Source organism: Muntiacus reevesi, chromosome 3 (assembly GCF_963930625.1).
Source record: "Muntiacus reevesi chromosome 3, mMunRee1.1, whole genome shotgun sequence".
In the NCBI taxonomy this organism is placed as follows: domain Eukaryota; kingdom Metazoa; phylum Chordata; class Mammalia; order Artiodactyla; family Cervidae; genus Muntiacus; species Muntiacus reevesi.
This window is the reverse complement of record NC_089251.1, coordinates 147266708-147286146: the sequence shown is the minus strand read 5'-3', so window position 1 is coordinate 147286146 and position 19439 is coordinate 147266708. Positions and strand designations below refer to the sequence as shown.

Here is a 19439-nt window from a genome sequence, read left to right as displayed (position 1 = left end):
TGGTTCGTCTGCTCCATGTAGTGTTGACTGAAGTCAGCTGGGGATATTTAGCTGAAGGCCAAGTTGGTGCAACATTGCTTTACTTGTGTGTCTGGCTTCTTGGAGATGTTTGGAAGGCTGGATGCACTGGGTCACTTTTGGTCTGAGTGATCTTTAAATTTTTTGTTACAAATTATGTTAGATACAGATGAAGTAAATCGGCAGATCTGCTATCCCAGTAAATTTTCCTAGTGGTGTTATTGAATATAGCTGATTTATCCCTATTGTGTTGGGTTGTTTAATCAAAAGATTTTGGTCATTTAAGGTTGTATGGTAGGGATTCTAAGGTTTTTGTCTTGATCTCACTAGCTTTTATCCTTACAGATGCTACAATCCAGTTGTTCCCGGTGAGTTCAATGTGTTTCTTGTTTGGGGGTGGGGAGCGGGGTGGGCGTGATGGAATTCTACATATCACTGATACCAGGAAGTTTTTGTCTTTCTTTGGCTTATTTCACATAGCATAATATTCATTCAGGTTGTAGCACGTGACAGGATTTCCTTCTTTTCTAAGGCTGAACAATATCCCATTATATAAATATACTACACACACATATATATATACACTATATCTTCATTCATCTGTTAACAGACATTTAATTTGTTTCCATATCTTGATTACTGTTGAATAATGCTGCAATGAACATGGAAGTACAGATACCATTTTGAATAATGATTTCATTTTCATCTTCCTTGGATCTATGTGTCAAGAGGTGGATTGCTCCATCATATGTTAGTTCTATTTTTAATTTCTTGAGGTGCCTCTATTCTGTTCTCCGTAATGGCTGTACCAAGTTACATCCCCACCAGCAGTGCACAAGAGTTCTCTTTTCTTCACATCCTCGCCAATTTGTTTACCTTTTGACTTTCTGATGATAAACATCCTCACAGGTGTTAGGCTTTTATTTTTGAGTTTACCTGATGATTAGTGATATTGAGCACTTTTTCTAGTATGTGTTGGCCATTTATGTATCTTTTCTTGAAAAAATTGTCTGTTCAGATCCTTTGCCCAGTTTTAAGTTGAGTTATTTGGGTTTGTTTTGTTTTTGTTGTTGAGCTGTATGGATTCTGAATATTTTGAGTATTAATCCCCGTCAGATGTGTGGTTGACAAACATTTTCCCCTGTTCCACAAGTTGCATTTTGGTGATTGTTTCCTTTATTGTGGAGAAGCATTTTAGTTTGTTGTACTCCCACTTAATGTTTGCTTTTGTTGCCTTTGCTTTAGTGTCAAATCCAAAAAATCTTTCCCAAGACCACTGTCAAGGAGATTACCCCCATGATTTCTCTAGGAGTTTATGATACACAGCTGTATGTTTTTGCCTTAGATTCATCAAACATTAACATTTTGTCATCTCTTTTTCCTTTTCTCTCTTTTACACACACATATACACAGTTTTTATCTAAACAATTTGAAGTAAGTTTCAAACTTCAAATACTTCATCCTAAATATTTCAACATGCATTCCCCGCTAAATAAGAACATTAGCAATAATTCCATATCATCCAATATTTAAAACAAAATTTAAAATTCTACCAATTGTCTTAAAGTTATCTTTTTGAACTGAGATTTAATCAAGATTCACACATTGTGTTTGGTTATTATGTCTTTTAAGTCTATTTAAAATTTTTAGGAAATCCTCCATCCTTTTTATGACATTTCAGTTTTGAGGAGTATAGGATAGTAGACATATACCATATGCCATATCCTGAATTTGTTTGATTAATTTATTATAGTGTCATATCTATAACTTGGAATTAGGGCTAACGACTTAATTAGATTCTTATGTCTATAAGTGATCACATATATTAAAAGTGGTTGTACTTCATAATGTAACACATATATAATGTATATATTGGAAAACTCAGCAGTGGCCACAGGACTGGAAAAGGTCAGTTTTCATTCCAGTCCCAAAGAAAGGCAATGCCAAAGAATATTCACACTACTGCACAATTGCACTCATCTCACACACTAGCAAAGTAATGCTCAAAATTCTCCAAGCCAGGCTTCAACAGTGAACTGTGAACTTCAGAGGTTCAAGCTGTATTTAGAAAAGGCAGAGGAACCAGAGATCAAATTGCCAATATCTGTTAGATCACTAAAAAAGAAAGAGTTCCAGAAAAATATCTACTTCTGCTTTATTGACTATGCCAAAGCTTTTGACTGTGTGGATCACAACAAACTGTGGAAAATTCTGAAAGAGATGGGAATAACAGACCACCTGACCTGCCTCCTGAGAAACCTGTATGCAGGTCAGGAAGCAACAGTTAGAACTGGACATGGAACAACAGACTGGTTCCAAATAGGAAAAGGAGTACATCAAGGCTGTATACTGTCACCCTGCTTATTTAACTTATATGCAGAGTATATTATGAGAAACACTGGGCTGGATGAAGCACAAGCTAGAATCAAGATTGCCAGGAGAAATATCAATAACCTCAGATATGCAGATGACACCATCCTTATAGCAGAAAGCGAAGAACTAAAGAGCCTCATGATGAAAGAGGAGAGTGAAAAAGTTGACTTAAAGCTCAACATTCAGAAAACTAATGACATCCGGTCCCATCACTTCATGGCAAATAGTTGAGGAAACAATGAAAACAGTGAGAGACTTTATTTGTGGGGGCTCCAAAATCACTACAGATGGTGATTGCAGCCATGAAATTAAAAGACAATTGCTCCTTGGAAGAAAAGCTATGACCAACCTAAACAGCATATTAAATTAAAAAGCAGAGACATTACTTTGCCAACAAAGGTCCATCTAGTCAAATCTATGGTTTTTCCAGTAGTCATGTATGGATGTGAGTTGGGCTATAAAGAAAGCTGAGCGCTGAATAATTAATGCTTTTGAAATGTGGTGTTGGAGAAGACTCTTGAGACTCGTCACTTGGACTGCAAAGAGATCCAACCAATCAATCCTAAAGGAAATCAGTCCTGAATATTCATTGGAAGGACTGATGCTAAAGATGAAACTCCAATACTGCGGCCGCCTGATGTGAAGAACTGACTCTTTGAAAAAGACCGTGATGCTGGGAAAGGTTGAAGGCTGTCAGAGAAGGGGATGACAGAGGATGAGATGGTTATATGGCATCACTGACTCAATGGACATGAGTTTGAGTAAACTCTGGGAGTTGGTGATGGACAGGGAGGCCTAGCGTGCTGCAGTCCATTGGGGTCCCAAAGAGTTGGACACGATTGAGTGACTGGACTGATCTAAATGAACTTTGGGAGAGCTAAATGTGAATTGTTTGTCTTTATTTCTGTCAACCTTATTTAAAAGAACCCCTCAGCATCACTTTCTATGCCCTAACTCAGATTTATTTTGGTTTATAGCACTTACCACATCCAACATTGTGATAAATATTACTTTGTTGACTTTTTACATTGTCTGCCTTTCCTACTAAGTAACTTCTATCTTGTCCACCACTATATCCCCGGAGCCCATAATAAATTATGGTACATAGTAGAGCTCAATAAATATTATTTAATAATTGAATGACAAGTGATCAAGCCTCACTCCCTACTGCTGCGTTTTCTGGTTCACATGACAGAAGCATTTTCCCTCTTACTTTTGATTTAATGGCCTAGTAAGCTGGATGTAATTTTTTTTATCATTTGCATCCCCACTCAAGGCATATATGGTATTGGATGTGTGACCTTGCTTTTACAGTCCTATAGTAAATGTTATTTCTTCTGAACACCACACGGTGGAGCCAGTTGTGTGGCTAATGTAAGTGCAGAACTTGCAGTAAATTTGATAGGGCCTGAAGTCACTGAAAAATAGGATTGCTTGGTTTCAGTTCAGTCATCAGTTGTGTCCGACTCTTTTTTGACTCCATGGACCACAGCATGCCAGGCCTCCCTGTCCATCCCCAACTCCCGGAGTCCACCCAAACTCATGTGCAGTGAGTCGGTGATGCCATCCAACCATCTCATCCTCTGTCATCGCCTTCTCCTCCTGCCTTTAACCTTTCCCAGCATCAGGGTCTTTTCAAATGAGTCAGCTCTTTGCATTAGGTGGCCAAAGTATTGGATTATCAGCTTCAGCATCAGTCCTTCCAATGAACATTCAGGACTGATTTCCTTTAGTATGAACTGGCTGGACGTCCTTGCAGTCCAAGTTAAGTTCAAGAGTCTTCTCCAACAACACAGTTGAAAAGCATCAGTTCTTTGGCACTCAGCTTTCTTTATAGTCCAACTCTCACGTCCATACATGACTACTGGAAAAGCATAGCCTTGACTAGACAGACCTTTGTTGGCAAAGTAAAGTCTCTGGTTTTTAATATGTTATCTAGGCTGGTCATAACTTTCCTTCCAAGGAGTAAGTGTCTTTTAATTTCACGGCTGCAGTCACCATCTGTAGTGATTTTGGAGCCCCCTAAAATAAAGTCAGCCACTGTTTGCCCATCTATTTGCCATTAAGTGATGGGACCAGATGCCATGATCTTATTTTTCTGAATGTTGAGGTTTAGGCCAACTTTTTCACTCTCCTCTTTCACTTTCATCAAGAGGCTTTTTAGTTCATCTTCACTTTCTGCTGTAAGGATGGTGTTATCTGCATATCTGAGGTTATTGAAATTTCTCCAGGGAATCTTGATTCCAGCTTGTGCTTCATCCACCCCAGCATTTCTCATGATGTACTCTGCATATAAGTTAAATAAGCAGGGTGACAGTATACAGCCTTGATGTACTCCTTTTCCTATTTGGAACCAGTCTGTTGTTCCATGTCCAGTTCTAACTGTTGCTTCCTGACCTGCATACAGGTTTCTCAGGAGGCAGGTCAGGTGGTCTGTTATTCCCATCTCTTTCAGAATTTTCCACAGTTTGTTGTGATCCACACAGTCAAAAGCTTTGGCATAGTCAATAAAGCAGAAATAGATGTTTTTCTGGAACTCTCTTGCTTTTTCGACGATCCAGCGAATCTTGGCAATTTGATCTCTGGTTCCTCTGCCTTTTCTAAAACCAGCTTGAACCTCTGGAAGTTCACGGTTCATGTACTGTTGAAACCTGGCTTGGAGAATTTTGAGCATTACTTTACTAGCGTGTGAGATGAGTGCAATTGTGCAGTAGTTTGAGCATTCTTTGGCATTGCCTTTCTTTGGGATTGCTTGGTTTTGATGGATTTTTGTAGCTAGATATGTTAAGGCAACTTCTCAACAAAAAAGTTTTTTGAACTTGTTGATGTTAAAGTATGAGTCACCTCAGAGGGAACTGTTGCTCACATGTCTTCTCTGATGGCTGGAACCATAGATAATGTCATTCAGTTCCTCTGTGATTACTGCCATCCTCAGAATCTTTTCCTGGATGGTATAATGCATTAATCAGAATATAGATTATGCTGCAGAAACAATCTTCAGATCTCAGTGGATTGAAACAAAAAAGGGTATATTTCTTGTTCAAACTACATGTCCAACAAGAGACAGGGACGCTGCTCAGCGGTTGGCATCACCTGCCCTCCTGGACACAGCTGATGGGCAGCCACTGCCTGATACTATGGCAAGTAAAAAATACAACTGTGAAGGGTCTCACATGAGCAATATATGCCAAACTTGTAAGTGACACCGTTCACTGGCCAGAACTCAGACATACTCAGCCACAGAGAGCGAGGAAGTTCAACTCTTATCACGTGGCTGGAAGGCAGAGTGAGAGAAGTATTTGGTGAGCAGCAGTTGGCTTTGAGGAAGTACTCTTGTTTCAGCCCTAGGGCGGGCTACTGTAAAGCCATCAGCAGACACTGTTACATCAGAGAGATCATGTGGCTCAAGAGATAGAGAGACATCCCAGATGTTTTGATGATACAAACAGAATCAGTGATACGCTGCTATAGGACCCATAAGGTGAGGTACTCTCTCTGTTACTGTTCACCAATGATTTCAGCTGTCTTAGACCAGTTTTAAGTGAAAAAAAGCCACCAAAACCCGAATTCCATTCTCTTCATTTGATGAGGTCTGCCAAGGTGCATTAAAATACCCCTTAGACTAAGTCAAAATTAGTCAGCTAAGACTATATAATGTGAATCTCATTATAAATTGCTTATTGTTTGAAACTGATAATTTTAAGAAGCTTAGATAAAATACAACTTTATGAAAGTATTAATCTTGTTCATTCAGTCTCACAATGTGGGTACATTATGCAAATATTGGTGGGCCATTTAGGATTACTTCTGACTGCATTAAATGAAAACTTTAAAGTCATATAAAAAATTAAGTAATATAGAAACAGCTTTCTCTTACACGTAACAGAAGTCCAGAGACAGGATGTTTTGGGCTAGTATGCCAACCCCACAAAGTCCTTGGAGATCTAGACTCTTTCTAGTCACCACACCTTCCTTAGAGTATGACTCTGTCCTCATAGCACAGAATGGCTGTTAGTGCTCCAACCATCATTTCCAAATTCCAGGTGGCAGAATGGGGGGAAAGAATGAGCAAAGTGTATACATTACCTGTCTTTTAAGATGCTTTCCAAGAAGTTACACAAAACACTGCCACTTCATTTCATTGGCTAGGAGTTAGTCATATGGCTTCTGGGAAATACATAGTCTTTTAGCTGGGTATCATTTACTGCCCTGAATAAAACTAGGGGTCCTAAGATTAAGGAAGAGGAAAAGACAGTCAGCAATTTGCCCGAATTGGGTTACTTGAGTCGTAAACCAGTGCTGACTCTGGTAATTAGCTGACTGACTTGCTTTGCCAGCTTCACTGAGAACCATCTTTAAGAGCCCAAGTGCTTTCTAATGGGTCTGGTAAAAAGTCCTAAACATGGCCAGCAAGTTTTGAAAGTAAATGTAACAGAGCGCAGGAGAAGACTTATGAGTCCAGAGCTGTTTAAGGATGCTTCAAACAGTAAGTCCATACCTCAGGGGGCTCAATCCCTGCTATTTACACCAAACACACACATTCCTGCCCTGAGGATCCCGGTACAGTTTATCCCATCTTCAAAAACAGAAACCTCCTCCTGCCTACTCCTCCCCCTTCCTTTTGATAAACCGATCAGTCTATTAGACAGTCTATCAAAATTTACTTCTTTTACTTGCTTAATAAACTACAACTGTGGTTCAGCAATATATGAGAAATCCACCAGAAAGAGAGGAAAAATTAGATAATTGGCTCCTTTTACAGGCCTTTCCTTAGCCTCTGATGTTGGGCGGGCAGAAGAATTATGGACAAGGCTGGCAAGATGCCCAGCCTTTCTCCCTGCCTCCTCTCCTGGCCTTATTGATTCTCAAACTACGCTTTGCAGTACTGCATTCTACTCGGGGCCACTGACAGGCTGCAAAGGAGCAGAATGGAACCGTGTCCTGGCCTCCCTCCTCCGAGACTTCCTCTTACTGCATCTGAACAAGCCCCCTGCGACAGAGAACAGGAAGACGCAACATGGTTTATCTCAAACCAGAAGTAACCAAATCCAATAACTGACCTTGTTAACTACTTTTTTGCTAAGGAAGAGACTCCCTGTTATTGCTTCCTAAAAGAAAGAACAGCAGTTTAAAAACCAACCTAAAATGTATATCACATAGCAAATCACATATTTTAGTTACTGTCACGTACTTTGAGGCAATATGTTTTCCTAGGGAGTAAGCATATCAGGAAGTAGGACTGTCAAAAGGAAATCACCTGTGGTCTCTTACTGGAATTTTCTTTGACTCTCGACCTCCCTCCCCACCGTTCTTTCTGGCCTCAGTCACATCACGTCGCTGCCTTGATACCTTTGCAGGGACTGTCCCTTTGCCAGTCAGGCTCTTTGATTAGATCTTCGCTCTCTGGTCACTTCCTGTCATTCAAGTCCAGTTTAAATGCCACCTCCTCTAAGAAAACATTCTTCTCATCCACTTTAAGGACCTCAACCCCATGACTCTCTGCCACTGTTTACTTCTATCACAGCATTTATGGTCATCTAAGAGTTTCTTGTTCATGTACTTGGTTATTGCCTGGCCCTCCTCCATTAGGATGGGGGTTCCAGTTTCCACCTAATACCCCATTATATCTGGCAAACTATTTTTCACCTCACTGGTGTTCAGACCAGGGCAGAGTTTTTCAGTCTTGACAATATTAACATCTGAAGCCACTTGGTTTTTTGTTGACGGACCTGTGCATTGTAGAATGTTTAACAATATTGCCGGCCTCTACCCATTAGATGGTCCCTAGTTGTGAGAACCAAAAATGTCTCCAGACTTGGCCAAAACTTCCCTGGGGAACAAAATTGCCTTTAATTGAGGAATGATGGTTTAGGCTGCTGGCTGTGTTGTTGCGTTAGTGTTCAGAAAGCAACATTTTCTCGGAGTAATAACAGCTGTCATTTATTGAATATCTACAGATACTGGCCACTGTTCTATGGGTTTTACCTTTGATCTTTACAACAACTCTTGTAATAGGTACTGTCACTGTCCTCCTTTCCCAGATAGGGAAAACGAGGCACAGATGATTGATAAACTTGTCTAAGTTCATGCTGTTAGTGTGAAGCCCAGGGCTCAAACCTGACACCAGGATCCAGAACTCTGTGCTAACTGTAGTGGGTACCCGGGGCCGGATTCTCCTGGCCTCAGGTTGCAGAAACTGGGCGTCAGATGGGCTACCCATCCCCCCAAACCCACCCAGCCATTCATTCAGAGTGACCATGAGCAAGTGACAGCTCTCCTCTCTCCAAGACTCTGTAAATAATAATAGCAACTTCATGCAGGATCGCTTTAGGAATTGACAGTAATAGCACATGTGAAAATTCTTATCCTGGTTTCTGGCACATCCTAAGTCCTGCATTCATATCTCCTCTCCTTCCTTTGCCCTTGGTTCCAAGCACTGAAACCAGGCTTTAAGTACCCTGGTCAGACAAGCCCCGGGGGAAATCTAGCCTTTAAGCAATCTGCAGAGTTTGTTCTTGACCGGGAGAGGAGAAAGACGCAGCCTTAGAAACAGCGGTCCAGACTGGCATCTCCACCTCTGCTAATGACCAACAGCATAAACCTCAGCACTTTCCCATTAAGCCAGATGGGACTTTTAAATCTGTACTGATTAGATACCCCAGGGCCTGACTGACAAGTAGCCTTCCGCGCTCCATTTCTTGATGTGAGTCAGAGAATTAATTGCCTGACCTATTGTTTTCTAACACTGCCAACTGAGTTTTCAGATGGATGGCCACCGCGTTTTGGCCAGCAGGGGGCCTCCTTTGCTAACGTAACTGAATTGGCGCTTGCGCTTGCTGGCAGAGCCCCACCACAATTTGGGTACCTTTGAAGTTTGCTCAGAATAGAGGTTCGAAATATGGGGTCCACCGACTCCTAGGAAGAGAATTTTGTGAACTTGGATAAGGAAAAAAAAAAAAAAAAAACAAAGCTATGTGTGCATTTCCACTTAACCCCAACTGAAAGTTAGCATTTCTTCAATAATGAACGTAGACACTAAACCACTGAAATTTGTCAAACTCTCTATAGTTACTGCAGAGATCTTGAAATATTGGTTAATTTCCCCCTAACTTCAAAAAATTACAATAGCTATAAGACCTGTTCCTAGAACTTGTGATTAATGCATTGAGAAAAAAAAGCACATATCATAAATTGGTTGTTTGGTTGGTGTTTTAATAACTGTCTTTTGATTTCATTGTTTGCTTTGTCCTTTTTTATTATTTTATTTAAAACGTTATTCTGAGAAGTAGCCCATGGACTCAGACCATCAAAGTGTTCATGCTACAAAAAAGCAGACACCTGGCTGACAGTCTACAAGGCTTTCTCTGGAGGAAAGGAGTTAGTCTTCAAGAGAGCCTTTAGGCTTAAATAATTTTTTGGTCATGACTCACCTCTTGACTTCGATCTCTTCCAGTGACATAAACATGTACCACAGTTCTAGCAAAACTGTTAGCTACAGTGTTTGGTGGTGGTTTATCGCTCTGTCATGCCCAACTCTTGCAACCCCATGGACTGTAGCCCACCAGGCTCCTCTGTCCATGGGATTCTCCAGGCAAGAATCCTGGAGTGGATTGCCATTTCCTTCTCCAGGGGATCTTCCTGACCCAGGAATCTGACCCAAGCTACAGTGCTTGGTGGTGTATAATTTATATCAGGGTGAAATTTTGGTGTCTTCAGAATGGCACTGATAAATTTTAGAGCATCCGGGATGCCTGTCATTCTGGCCTTGGGGCGGAAGAGGCCGAGCTTCTCCAGCTGCCTTTGACTTCGTGTGTTGTTACGCTTGGCTCATTTCCAGGGCTCAGGAATCTTCTGAAATAACAGAAGTTTCTCCCCACACTCAGCACTGAGATCCACTTACTTTTCAGGGAGGAGGCCTCTACGCTCGGTGAGTCTTGCTTCCAGAGTCAATTCTTCTCCTACTCCCATATGAAAAATTCTGAAGTACCTGTACCAGAGGGGCTTCCCAGGTGGCTCAGCGGTAAAGAGTAATCTGCCTGGCAATGCAGGAGACACAAGAGATGAGGGTTCGTTCCTTGGGTCAGGAAGATTCCCCTGGAGTAGAAAATGGCAAACCTGTTCCAGTATTCTTGCCTAGAAAATTCCATGGACAGAGGAGCCTGGTGAGCTATAGTCCATGGGTTCACAAGAGTCAGACATGTCTGAACAAGCAGGCATCTGTACCAGGAGAGGAAGAAGTGAGCATGTAGAGAATTTTTTCCCCCAGATTCTTCAGTTTCTTTTCCCTCAGGGCAGTGAAACCACAATGGGGAGATGGCCAGGCTGGATCAGATTCAGATGTCCAGTTTTCCTGCTTCACGCCCAGTGTATCCAGAGTGAGTGAGTGAAAATAGCTCAGTCGTGTCTGATTCTTTGCAACCCCATGGACTATAGAGACCATAGAATTCTCCAGGCTAGAACACTAGAGTGGGTAGCCTTTACCTCCTCCAGGGGATCTTCCCAACCCAGGGATCAAACCCAGGTCTCCCGCATTGCGGGCAGATGCTTTACCAGCTGAGCCTCAGGGGAAGCCCGTGTGGGCACTGGAGCAAACCAGGTCATGGGTGTTCGCTCAGCATTTTCTCCCCCACTTTCCAAACCTCCTGCTTCTTCTCCACTGCCCCTTTTCTTGCCACTCATCAGAACTGTCCTTTCATTCCCAAATCAACGCTTTTCCGTTATTGCCCAGAAGGCAATGATGAGACCAGCTGCAGCAGTAATAACAAAAAATAAGAATCGTCCTTGTACTTATTAAAGGCCCATAACATGCAGGTATTAAATGAGGCGCTGTAACTGCACCCTTCTCATTCGATCCCCTAAACAGTTATCATGGGTTGGTAGTGCCCCCACAAGAATTTATGTCCATCTGGCCTTCAGAATTTGATCTTATTTGGTAATAGGGTCTTTTGCGGATGTAATTAGTTAAGGATCAAGATGAGATCATCCCAGGTTAGCCATGACCCTAAATCTAATGACTCATGTCCTTATAAGAAGAGGGAAGAACAGAGACACAGAGAGATGTGAGGAGATGGCAGGGGTTGGAGTGATCCTGCTGTCACCAAGAGATGTCAGGGACTGAGGCAAGGAAGGATTCCTCCCTAGACTCTTAGCCTCCTTGATATCTTGATTTCAGTCTCCTGGCCTCCAGAACTATGACAGAAAAAGTGTCTGTTATTCTGAGCCTCCAGAACTATGACAGAAAAAGTGTCTGTTATTCTGAGCCCCCTAGTTTGTGGTACTTGTTGTGAAAGCCTTTGAAAACTGACGCACCAGCCAATGAAATGGGTATTCTTACCCTGACTTGTCAAATGAAGAAACAGGCTCAAAGTTACCTGCATAGATTTGCACAGTCAGTGGAGGACCTGGGATTTGAACCCCAGGTAACAAAGTGCCGAAGCCTCCCAACCTCCTTCCAGTAGCGTTGGATTCAATCGGCTGTTGACCTTGATAGTTGAATGCAGTCATTCATCTTCAGTTTGGAGGCAGCCCTGGGGCACCAGCTGTGGGAGGTGTGCTGTAACCGGGAGGAGAGGATTCCTGGAGGACTTCTGCCCCATCTGGGGAGGGAAGGCGAGAATCAGGAGCAAGCGCTCCATCCTCTTATTGCTTAATTATCCTTGGAGTAAATCACATGGAACCTGCATTCCAGGACCATCCCTCATGGAGGTTGTCTCTCCTCCCATCATTTTCATTTCTATCTAAACTATTTTAGGGGTTTCTACAAATGTTCAAATGAGGAGTCAAATCTCTCTCTGAGGCAGACCTCTTGTTATGTCAGGAAACCCTCATTTCCCAGAAGATTAGGGTCCAAAAGACTATTAGGAATTTTTTTTTTTAATGATAAAAGTGGCACCAATCAAGGCTTGGTGAGCAGAGGGGACTTGATTTTGCCCACATGCACAACTTTTTTCATAGGAACATTTCTAAGAAGATAGGTATCTGCCCTTATAAAAATCACTGAATTCCTGAGGTTCTTAAAGATTTTGCCATATTATACATACCAGGCTCTGTAGTGTGGTGTGAAGTTCCTAGGGACACTAGATGCCTGTGGACCCTGGATGGTGTCAGCATGGTATGTGGCTGGTCTGTGACTTGCTAGGGTGATGCTGACAGGGATTCACTGAGGTCAGGTCACTCAGCTGACTCAGCTGGGAGTTTATCAATGTCCATCCCTTGGCTTGTCAAGAGTTACAAGGTTATATACACTGACAGGAGAGTTTTTATTTAAAAAAAAATAGGATTTTTGGAGACAAGGTCAATTTTAGTCTTAACAGTCCTGATATTGTCACTTTAGGTAAAACTCATCCTAAGTTCAAATCCCAGTTCAGTTCTTATCAGGTGGGTGTCCTCAGGCAAGCTTCCCTGGGTTCTGAACCTTTCCGCTGTGAAAATACTAACTTTTCTCAAAGGCTTGTGGTAGACTGAAAATCTAAAAGTCAAACAGAATATTAAAAATGAGGAAAAGAGAAGTAATAAAAAGTGTGTGTCATCCCTTTCCCAATATAACACAGTTAGATGTGCATATGATCTTGGAGCTAATTGCTGAAAGCAAGAAATGTGTTACCCTAAATGATTTTTGATTCCCTCCCTTTTATTGCCCATCGAATTCTTAGAGAATAGATGATGGAGAATAATAACCTGTGTTGAGCGGGCAATTTTTGTACTTCTGTACAGTGAGTGGGCTATTATTAAACCTGTGAGATCAGAGGGTCTGCAAATGTGTAAAATGAGTTCTTCTAGTTGGGTTTTAGCCAGAACCCTTGAGCTGTTTAATTATAGAATCCCAGTGTCTGCAGAAACTGGGATCAATGTCAGCTGATCCAACCTACCCATTTGACAGACAGAGAAATGGAGGCCAGAGAGCCCTCTGGATTCATTATACTCATACGCAAATTGAGGGTGACAGTCCTTACTTCAGAAGGTTTTTCTCTATTTTAAGAATGTAGAATGGTGTCTGGCGTGTAATATAAATGTTTGAGAGACGGTGATGCTTGGTGATAAAGAGAAATTTTTTTGTATCAGCCTGCTGGGTTCAATCTCTGGTCTTTTCCTCACTATTTTGTGACCTTGGGTGAAGTAGCTAAAGTCCCTTTTCTCATAGAACTGTTGCAAGGATTAAATTAATTAATATACATAAAACAGTGCCTGACACATGGTGAGCACCATTCAGGAATTAATTTTTATTATTGTTATTTTTAAAGAGATTATGTGGTTTACATAAGACTGCCCACTCAGTAGCAGAGCCAAAAAGAGAATTTAAAAGATGTTGGCTCCTAGCTGTGTGTGCTCTACCAAACTAATGTTCCGACTCCAAGGAAACTGGCTTTGTGTAAGCAGAGGGAACATTTATAACCTCTTTGAGGCCACTTCTGACTCCTATGATTATGATAGAGCTGAATTGTTTATTTCATCCCCCAGGATCAGAGTTTGCAGCACAGCTTAATCGATAAACTGTAAATAGGTTCATTAATAAGCTAGGCACATGCCCTGAGACTGAGAAAGAATCTCAGCCACCTGTCTCCATGAGGGGGCGCCAAAGGGAGACAGAAAGGTGGAAGGAAGAGGAAGAACTAGCCGCTTCCTGTTTCCCTCCTGTTCCTGCGGGTGCGGCCCGCAGGGGCCCTTCGCCGGAACCCCTCCCCCGAGGTAGCTGCTTCCAGTTTGTTCTTGTCCCAGTCTTTGCAGACACCCACTTGTCAGAGATCTGACTCTGCCCTGCGGTCCTGAGACGGTAGCACCAGCTAAGCTCCCTTCCAAACTCCTAAAACCTAACAATCCCAACCTCCTCCCTGTTCCCCAGCCCTAGGTGCTGGCTGCTTTGCACAGCTCTTTCTCCTGTGATATTTCAGGGTTCCCCTTTTACTTTTTCCATTCTTTAATGCCGAGTTTAAATTCTTTATATGAAATGCCCACTGTTAGGATAATTGGGGTGATTTATTTCTTGTAACTGAGACTCTGGCTGATACACACATGAATATGCGTTTTCATATTCATGAATATGAATATAAAAATAATCCACAAATAGAGTCAAGTCAAACGTCCTTAAACATCTCCTCTCTTTCTCTTTTCACACCCCATTCTGAATGGGGTGACATAAATAAGATCTTGTTCGGGTTTACTCAATTACTTAGTTACTTCATTCCCTAGAGGAAAATACAGTTACTAACAGGTGTCTGTCACTCTAGAACTTTAAAAAATGCATACACACACACACACACACACACACACACACACACTCATCTATTGTACAGTATGATCACTTAATGAAAGCATAATGAAATAATGTAGCATAAATATAACCATATATTAGCATTTAAAAGTCCTTTCCTTTCTAAGAAAATTGATCTCTTCCATTTTAAAATCTTAATTAAGATTAGATCTCAATTCTCTAATTTTAATCTGTTCCTGCTTCTTTTCATCACTCAAAATTAGATACTCACCTTTTAGTTCTTTCATTTTTTCCTTTGCTCTTGACATAACTTATGCTAAGTATATAGTAATGGGACAGTAAGCAGTAGCTGTTATTGTTACCACAACAGAACCCCACTGCACAACTCTCCTAGGATAATAAGATGCAGGGAGTTTATTATGAGATGCTGTGTGTACTTCATCAACCGATCTATAACTCATTTTAAAGTTAACTCTTTTACCAAAGGAGTAACTTCTTTACCAAAAATTACAGTGAGAGGTATTAAGGAAAAGCAGAAAACATGCATATTGATCCTTCTTTTAAATTTCTTATGATAGAGTTTGCTCCCTCTTCCTGGCAGTTAAACAGCGTCGAATGAACGTGAAAACCGAGGTGGAAGAGCTCAGAAAAGGAAGAAATTGCTTCCAATGAAGAAGCCAGCAAAGGCTTTCCAGAGAAGACGGAATTTGGGCTAAATCTTGGCGGAGCACTTGGACTTGAAATAACAGAAGCAAAAAGCCAGGAAGGACATTGAGAGGTCTGAGCTATGTGACCCAGATTCTCCATTACAGTTAAACAAGTTGCTTTGTGTATTGTAGAGCAGGATTATACAAAATTCACTGATGAGGTAGGTCCATGAGGGGAAGTTTAAAACTAAGGGTGGACTTAAGGAGAAAAATGTTTGTTTCTCTAGTTTATACTGTCATTTACAAGATGCTGTAAAATTCATGCTCTTCTTTCTTTATCCTTTCTGCAGCTCTGACAATTCCTCTTTCCCATTCAGTATTCCTCAAACCTCCTCTCCCCTCCTCAAAAACCCCAAACCCTCCCGCAACAAACAAACAAGAAAAATATTTTTAATTTCTTTTTTTTTATTCACCTGAATTTGCAGACCCTGGTCTTACATTCAAGTTAAGCAGCCCTGTTGCATTATCATTGGTAATCCCTTTAGATTTTCCCTTAACATCTCAATGAAATTCTCTCATAAATCCCCTTCTTTGCTGACCAAGTGCTGTGCAGTTGCTGATTTTGCAAGATACGTGCTAATGTAAAGAATGTCTCCTTTGAGTCTCTTTATCATTTGGTTGCTTCCTGCTCCACCTTCTCCATATTTATGTCCTTATCAAAGCTGCACACAGTATTTCAAATGAGCCTCAATGTTCTTCCTGACATGCCAAAATATTGACTGTAATCCGATAGTTGGTTTCAAAATTGGTTTGGGAGCTTCTTTTTCTCCTTGTGGTCAAAATAGCTTGCCTTGTAAATGCCAGAATATATTTTTTGCAGATTAGGATTTTTTTTTTTTTAAACAAGGGACAACGTAGAATGCCTTCCGGAAAGGTGTTTGAATTCTTTGGATAGCCTGCTTCAGCCATTAACATTTTCCTTTGCAGTTTAACCTCACGGATTTGCAGGACAGTTTCCCTGCTGAAAATTTCTGCTGATTTCTTTGTAATTAAACATAACTTTCTTAGCAATTCTTACATTCAAGCTATGGCTTAGAGCTTCAAAACACTTTTCCCTCGCTGTTGAAATCATGAAGTATGTGGTCTCCCACATCTTTTCTAAAAGCCTCTCTTAACAGAGAAGAAGCCTTCACAGCTTCTGTCCTATTCAGCTGTTGCCACTGATAATTTCAAAGACATATTCACAGACTCGGCTCTGCATCAGGCAGCTGTTCTGTGGTTACTGCGTGTTTGTGTGAGGACTGGTGGCTCCGTATCTCCTTTCAAGTTCCCACTTGCTTGTAGAATTGTCTGTTTGAGAAAGGCTTTCTGCTCTCTCTCCAGCACAGCATGTTTCCTGTTTTCCTTGGGCGGGCTCTGTCCTGTAATCATTTTTCCATCCTAGTTCCTTCTAGGCTGATTTACTTAACTGTTTTGCTGCCTTCTCCATGTCAAAATTTGCATTTCTGCAGTAAGACTTGGGGTGTTTATTCAAGTAAATATAGCATGTTTCACTTCTGTCTCATTCCTGTCATTTCTCTTTACTCCATTTATCTCAACACGTGCCACATCCTTCCAGACCTAAGACCTGAAACCTCAGTTCTGCTTTTCTAAGTGCTCAGATTAACATCAAGATGATTTATAAAGCGTTTTCATCCCAGGACCACGGGCCAGTGACACCATCAGGTTGGCAGCTTCTGAACTGTCTACCTGGACTTGCCTATTGATGACGGCCCCTGGCTGATGCTGCTCATCCCATGTGCCATCCAGGAAGCCCTGGTTTATAAGCCAGTCATTTATGATGAGCTTCATTTCAGTCATCATTGCATGATGTGCCTTTGGCACATTTTGGATTCACATTCATAGACTGCAGTCACCCATAATTAAATTCTACCTCTGTTGCATGAATTATTTTATCTGGTCATATTTAATTCACCTCCTTCTTCTTTTGGAAGTCTCTGGTGAGCTTCAGGCTTCATCCAGTGGATCTTTTGTCTGTCTCTGAAGCTGAAGCTAGATTGATTACACATTATAGCCTTTGAATACTTTGTGCTAGTCCTCACACCAGGAATAAAAAGCAACCTACTACCAGTCTACTCTTCTAGTTTCTTTTTGTGTGTGTGTGGTACCCAAGATTTGATGGCAATTCTCTTGAAGATGACTAACTGTTCCTCTAGACTGGTGGTTCTCAACTGGGATGATTTTGCTCCCTGGAGACATTTAGCAATTTCTGGAGACATTTTTGTTGTTTGCCACTGATAATAGGGTGATATTGACATCTAATGTGTAGAAGCCAAGGATGCTACTAAAATGTCCAACAAAGCACTTGAAAGCTCCTCACAACAGCTGTTCAGCCCCAAATTTCAATAGTATGGAGGCTGAGAAACACTGCACTAGACCGCATGATTCTAGATGTACTTAAAATATGTTGGTGATATATCTTGACACGTCCCTTCCTAAACCCCTGATACCTGTTCTCTGGGTTCAGCCACCAGCAGGCTGTCCTTTGATAACACATGTATGTGGTCAACTCCAGATAAAATATGGCTTATGCACCTGAATGATTGAGGTTACATGTGCAGAGCCCAGATTTGCTTTTAATCATTGCTACTTTCTTAATTTGGCTACACATGATTCTTTTACCTGGAAGAGAAATGATAGAGTCAGCCAGTGTAAATTTCATTCATTCATTCCTGAATATTTTCGGGGTGACTATGACGACCAGCAGTGTGCTGGCCGCTGGGGAATAGCGATGATCAACAGTTGCAGCATGCAGAATCTTTGTTACCACGTGCGGGATCTTTTTTTTAAGTTGCTGTATATAACAACTATTAGTTTTTGTTGTATAGCCGCTAAGTCTCCTTTGTGACTCCATGGACTGCAGCATGCCAGACTTCCCTGTCCTTCACTATCTCTCAGAGTTTGCTCAAACTCATGTCCACTGAGTCTAAACTCATGTCCACTGATGCCATCCAATCATCTCATCCTCTATCGCCCTCTTCTTGTTTCGTCTTCAATCTTTCCCCGCATCAGGGTCTATTCTAATGAGCCGGCTTTTCACATCAGATGGCCAAAGTATTGAAGCTTCAGCTTCAGCAGCAGTCCTTCCAATGAATACTCTTAGTTGTGGCATGTGCGCTCTAGTTCCCTGCCCAGAGATTGAACCTGGGCCCCCCTCATTGGGCGCACCAATGAACTGGACCACTAGGGAAGTCCCTAGGATCTGGCTGACAGGAAGGCCAGAGAAGACCTCTCCAATGAGGTGACATGCTGGCTTTGGAGGAGCCAGTCCTGCTGAAGCAGAGGTGGAGGGGAGGACTTATGGGAAAGACAGGACAGGGTTAGAGCTAGCTGGATTTGTGGGACAGACTGTCAAGCAGAGGGGCAATGGGACCACCTGAGGGCAGAAAGAAAGAAAAGGGCTATCCCATGCAAGCCCTTGAATGCCACGGCATAGAGTGGGTTTTATTCAGAGTGGTTTGCCCCTCCCCCAAACCATGCCTGGTAATCCGCATCAACCATTCCTGCCCTCATTCTTTAATTGCTGTTTCCACAATACCAGCTAAATGGCATACAACCTGTAATAGACATTCTGAAGCCACCTTCACATCGGAGACCTTTAGAAGGGCAGTGATGTCATCCGACCAGCACATCCTTCCAGCTGGTGTGTGGAGAACAGGAAGAGAAGAGAACCAGGTGAAGGAAGACACTGGAACTGGCTGATGCAGGAGTGGACTGGGCGAGGCTGATGGCAGTGGTGGCGGAAGGAGGGAGCAGATTTTGAGCCATCTACTGACAAGTCTACCAATCTACTGGATTGAATTTGGAGGGAGTTGAGGGAAGGGAGGAGCCGTAGCAGAGCTGGGACCACAGAACTACTCAGTCAAGGGGATCCGAGGACTCTGGGTCCTCTATTGGCCACAAACATTGGCCAAAAAGACCCCTCCCACTCCCCCTCACTCTGAGTTATGCCTGAAGGTGAGGAGAAGAACAGGAGTAGGAGTTCATTCAATCATTAGCTCTGACCACTCACCTGGCCAGCGAGCTGGTGCTAGAGAAGGCCAGAGGTGGAGAAGAGGGAGGAAGAACAGTGGGCAGGAGAAGTCATTCAGAGACGAGAGTGTGGTCCATGTGGGAGGCACGATGTCTGGTCC

At 42.1% G+C, this 19439-nt stretch overlaps 1 long non-coding RNA gene across 1 annotated transcript; it reads left to right on the top strand.

Moving 5' to 3' along the window:
• The first annotated feature begins 10271 nt into the window (after positions 1–10271).
• LOC136163262 (uncharacterized) lies at positions 10272–18980 on the top strand. The gene is made up of 3 exons (XR_010662200.1): positions 10272–10318; positions 15201–15467; positions 18848–18980. It is a non-coding gene; the product is annotated as an uncharacterized lncRNA (long non-coding RNA).
• The last annotated feature ends 459 nt before the right edge of the window (positions 18981–19439 follow it).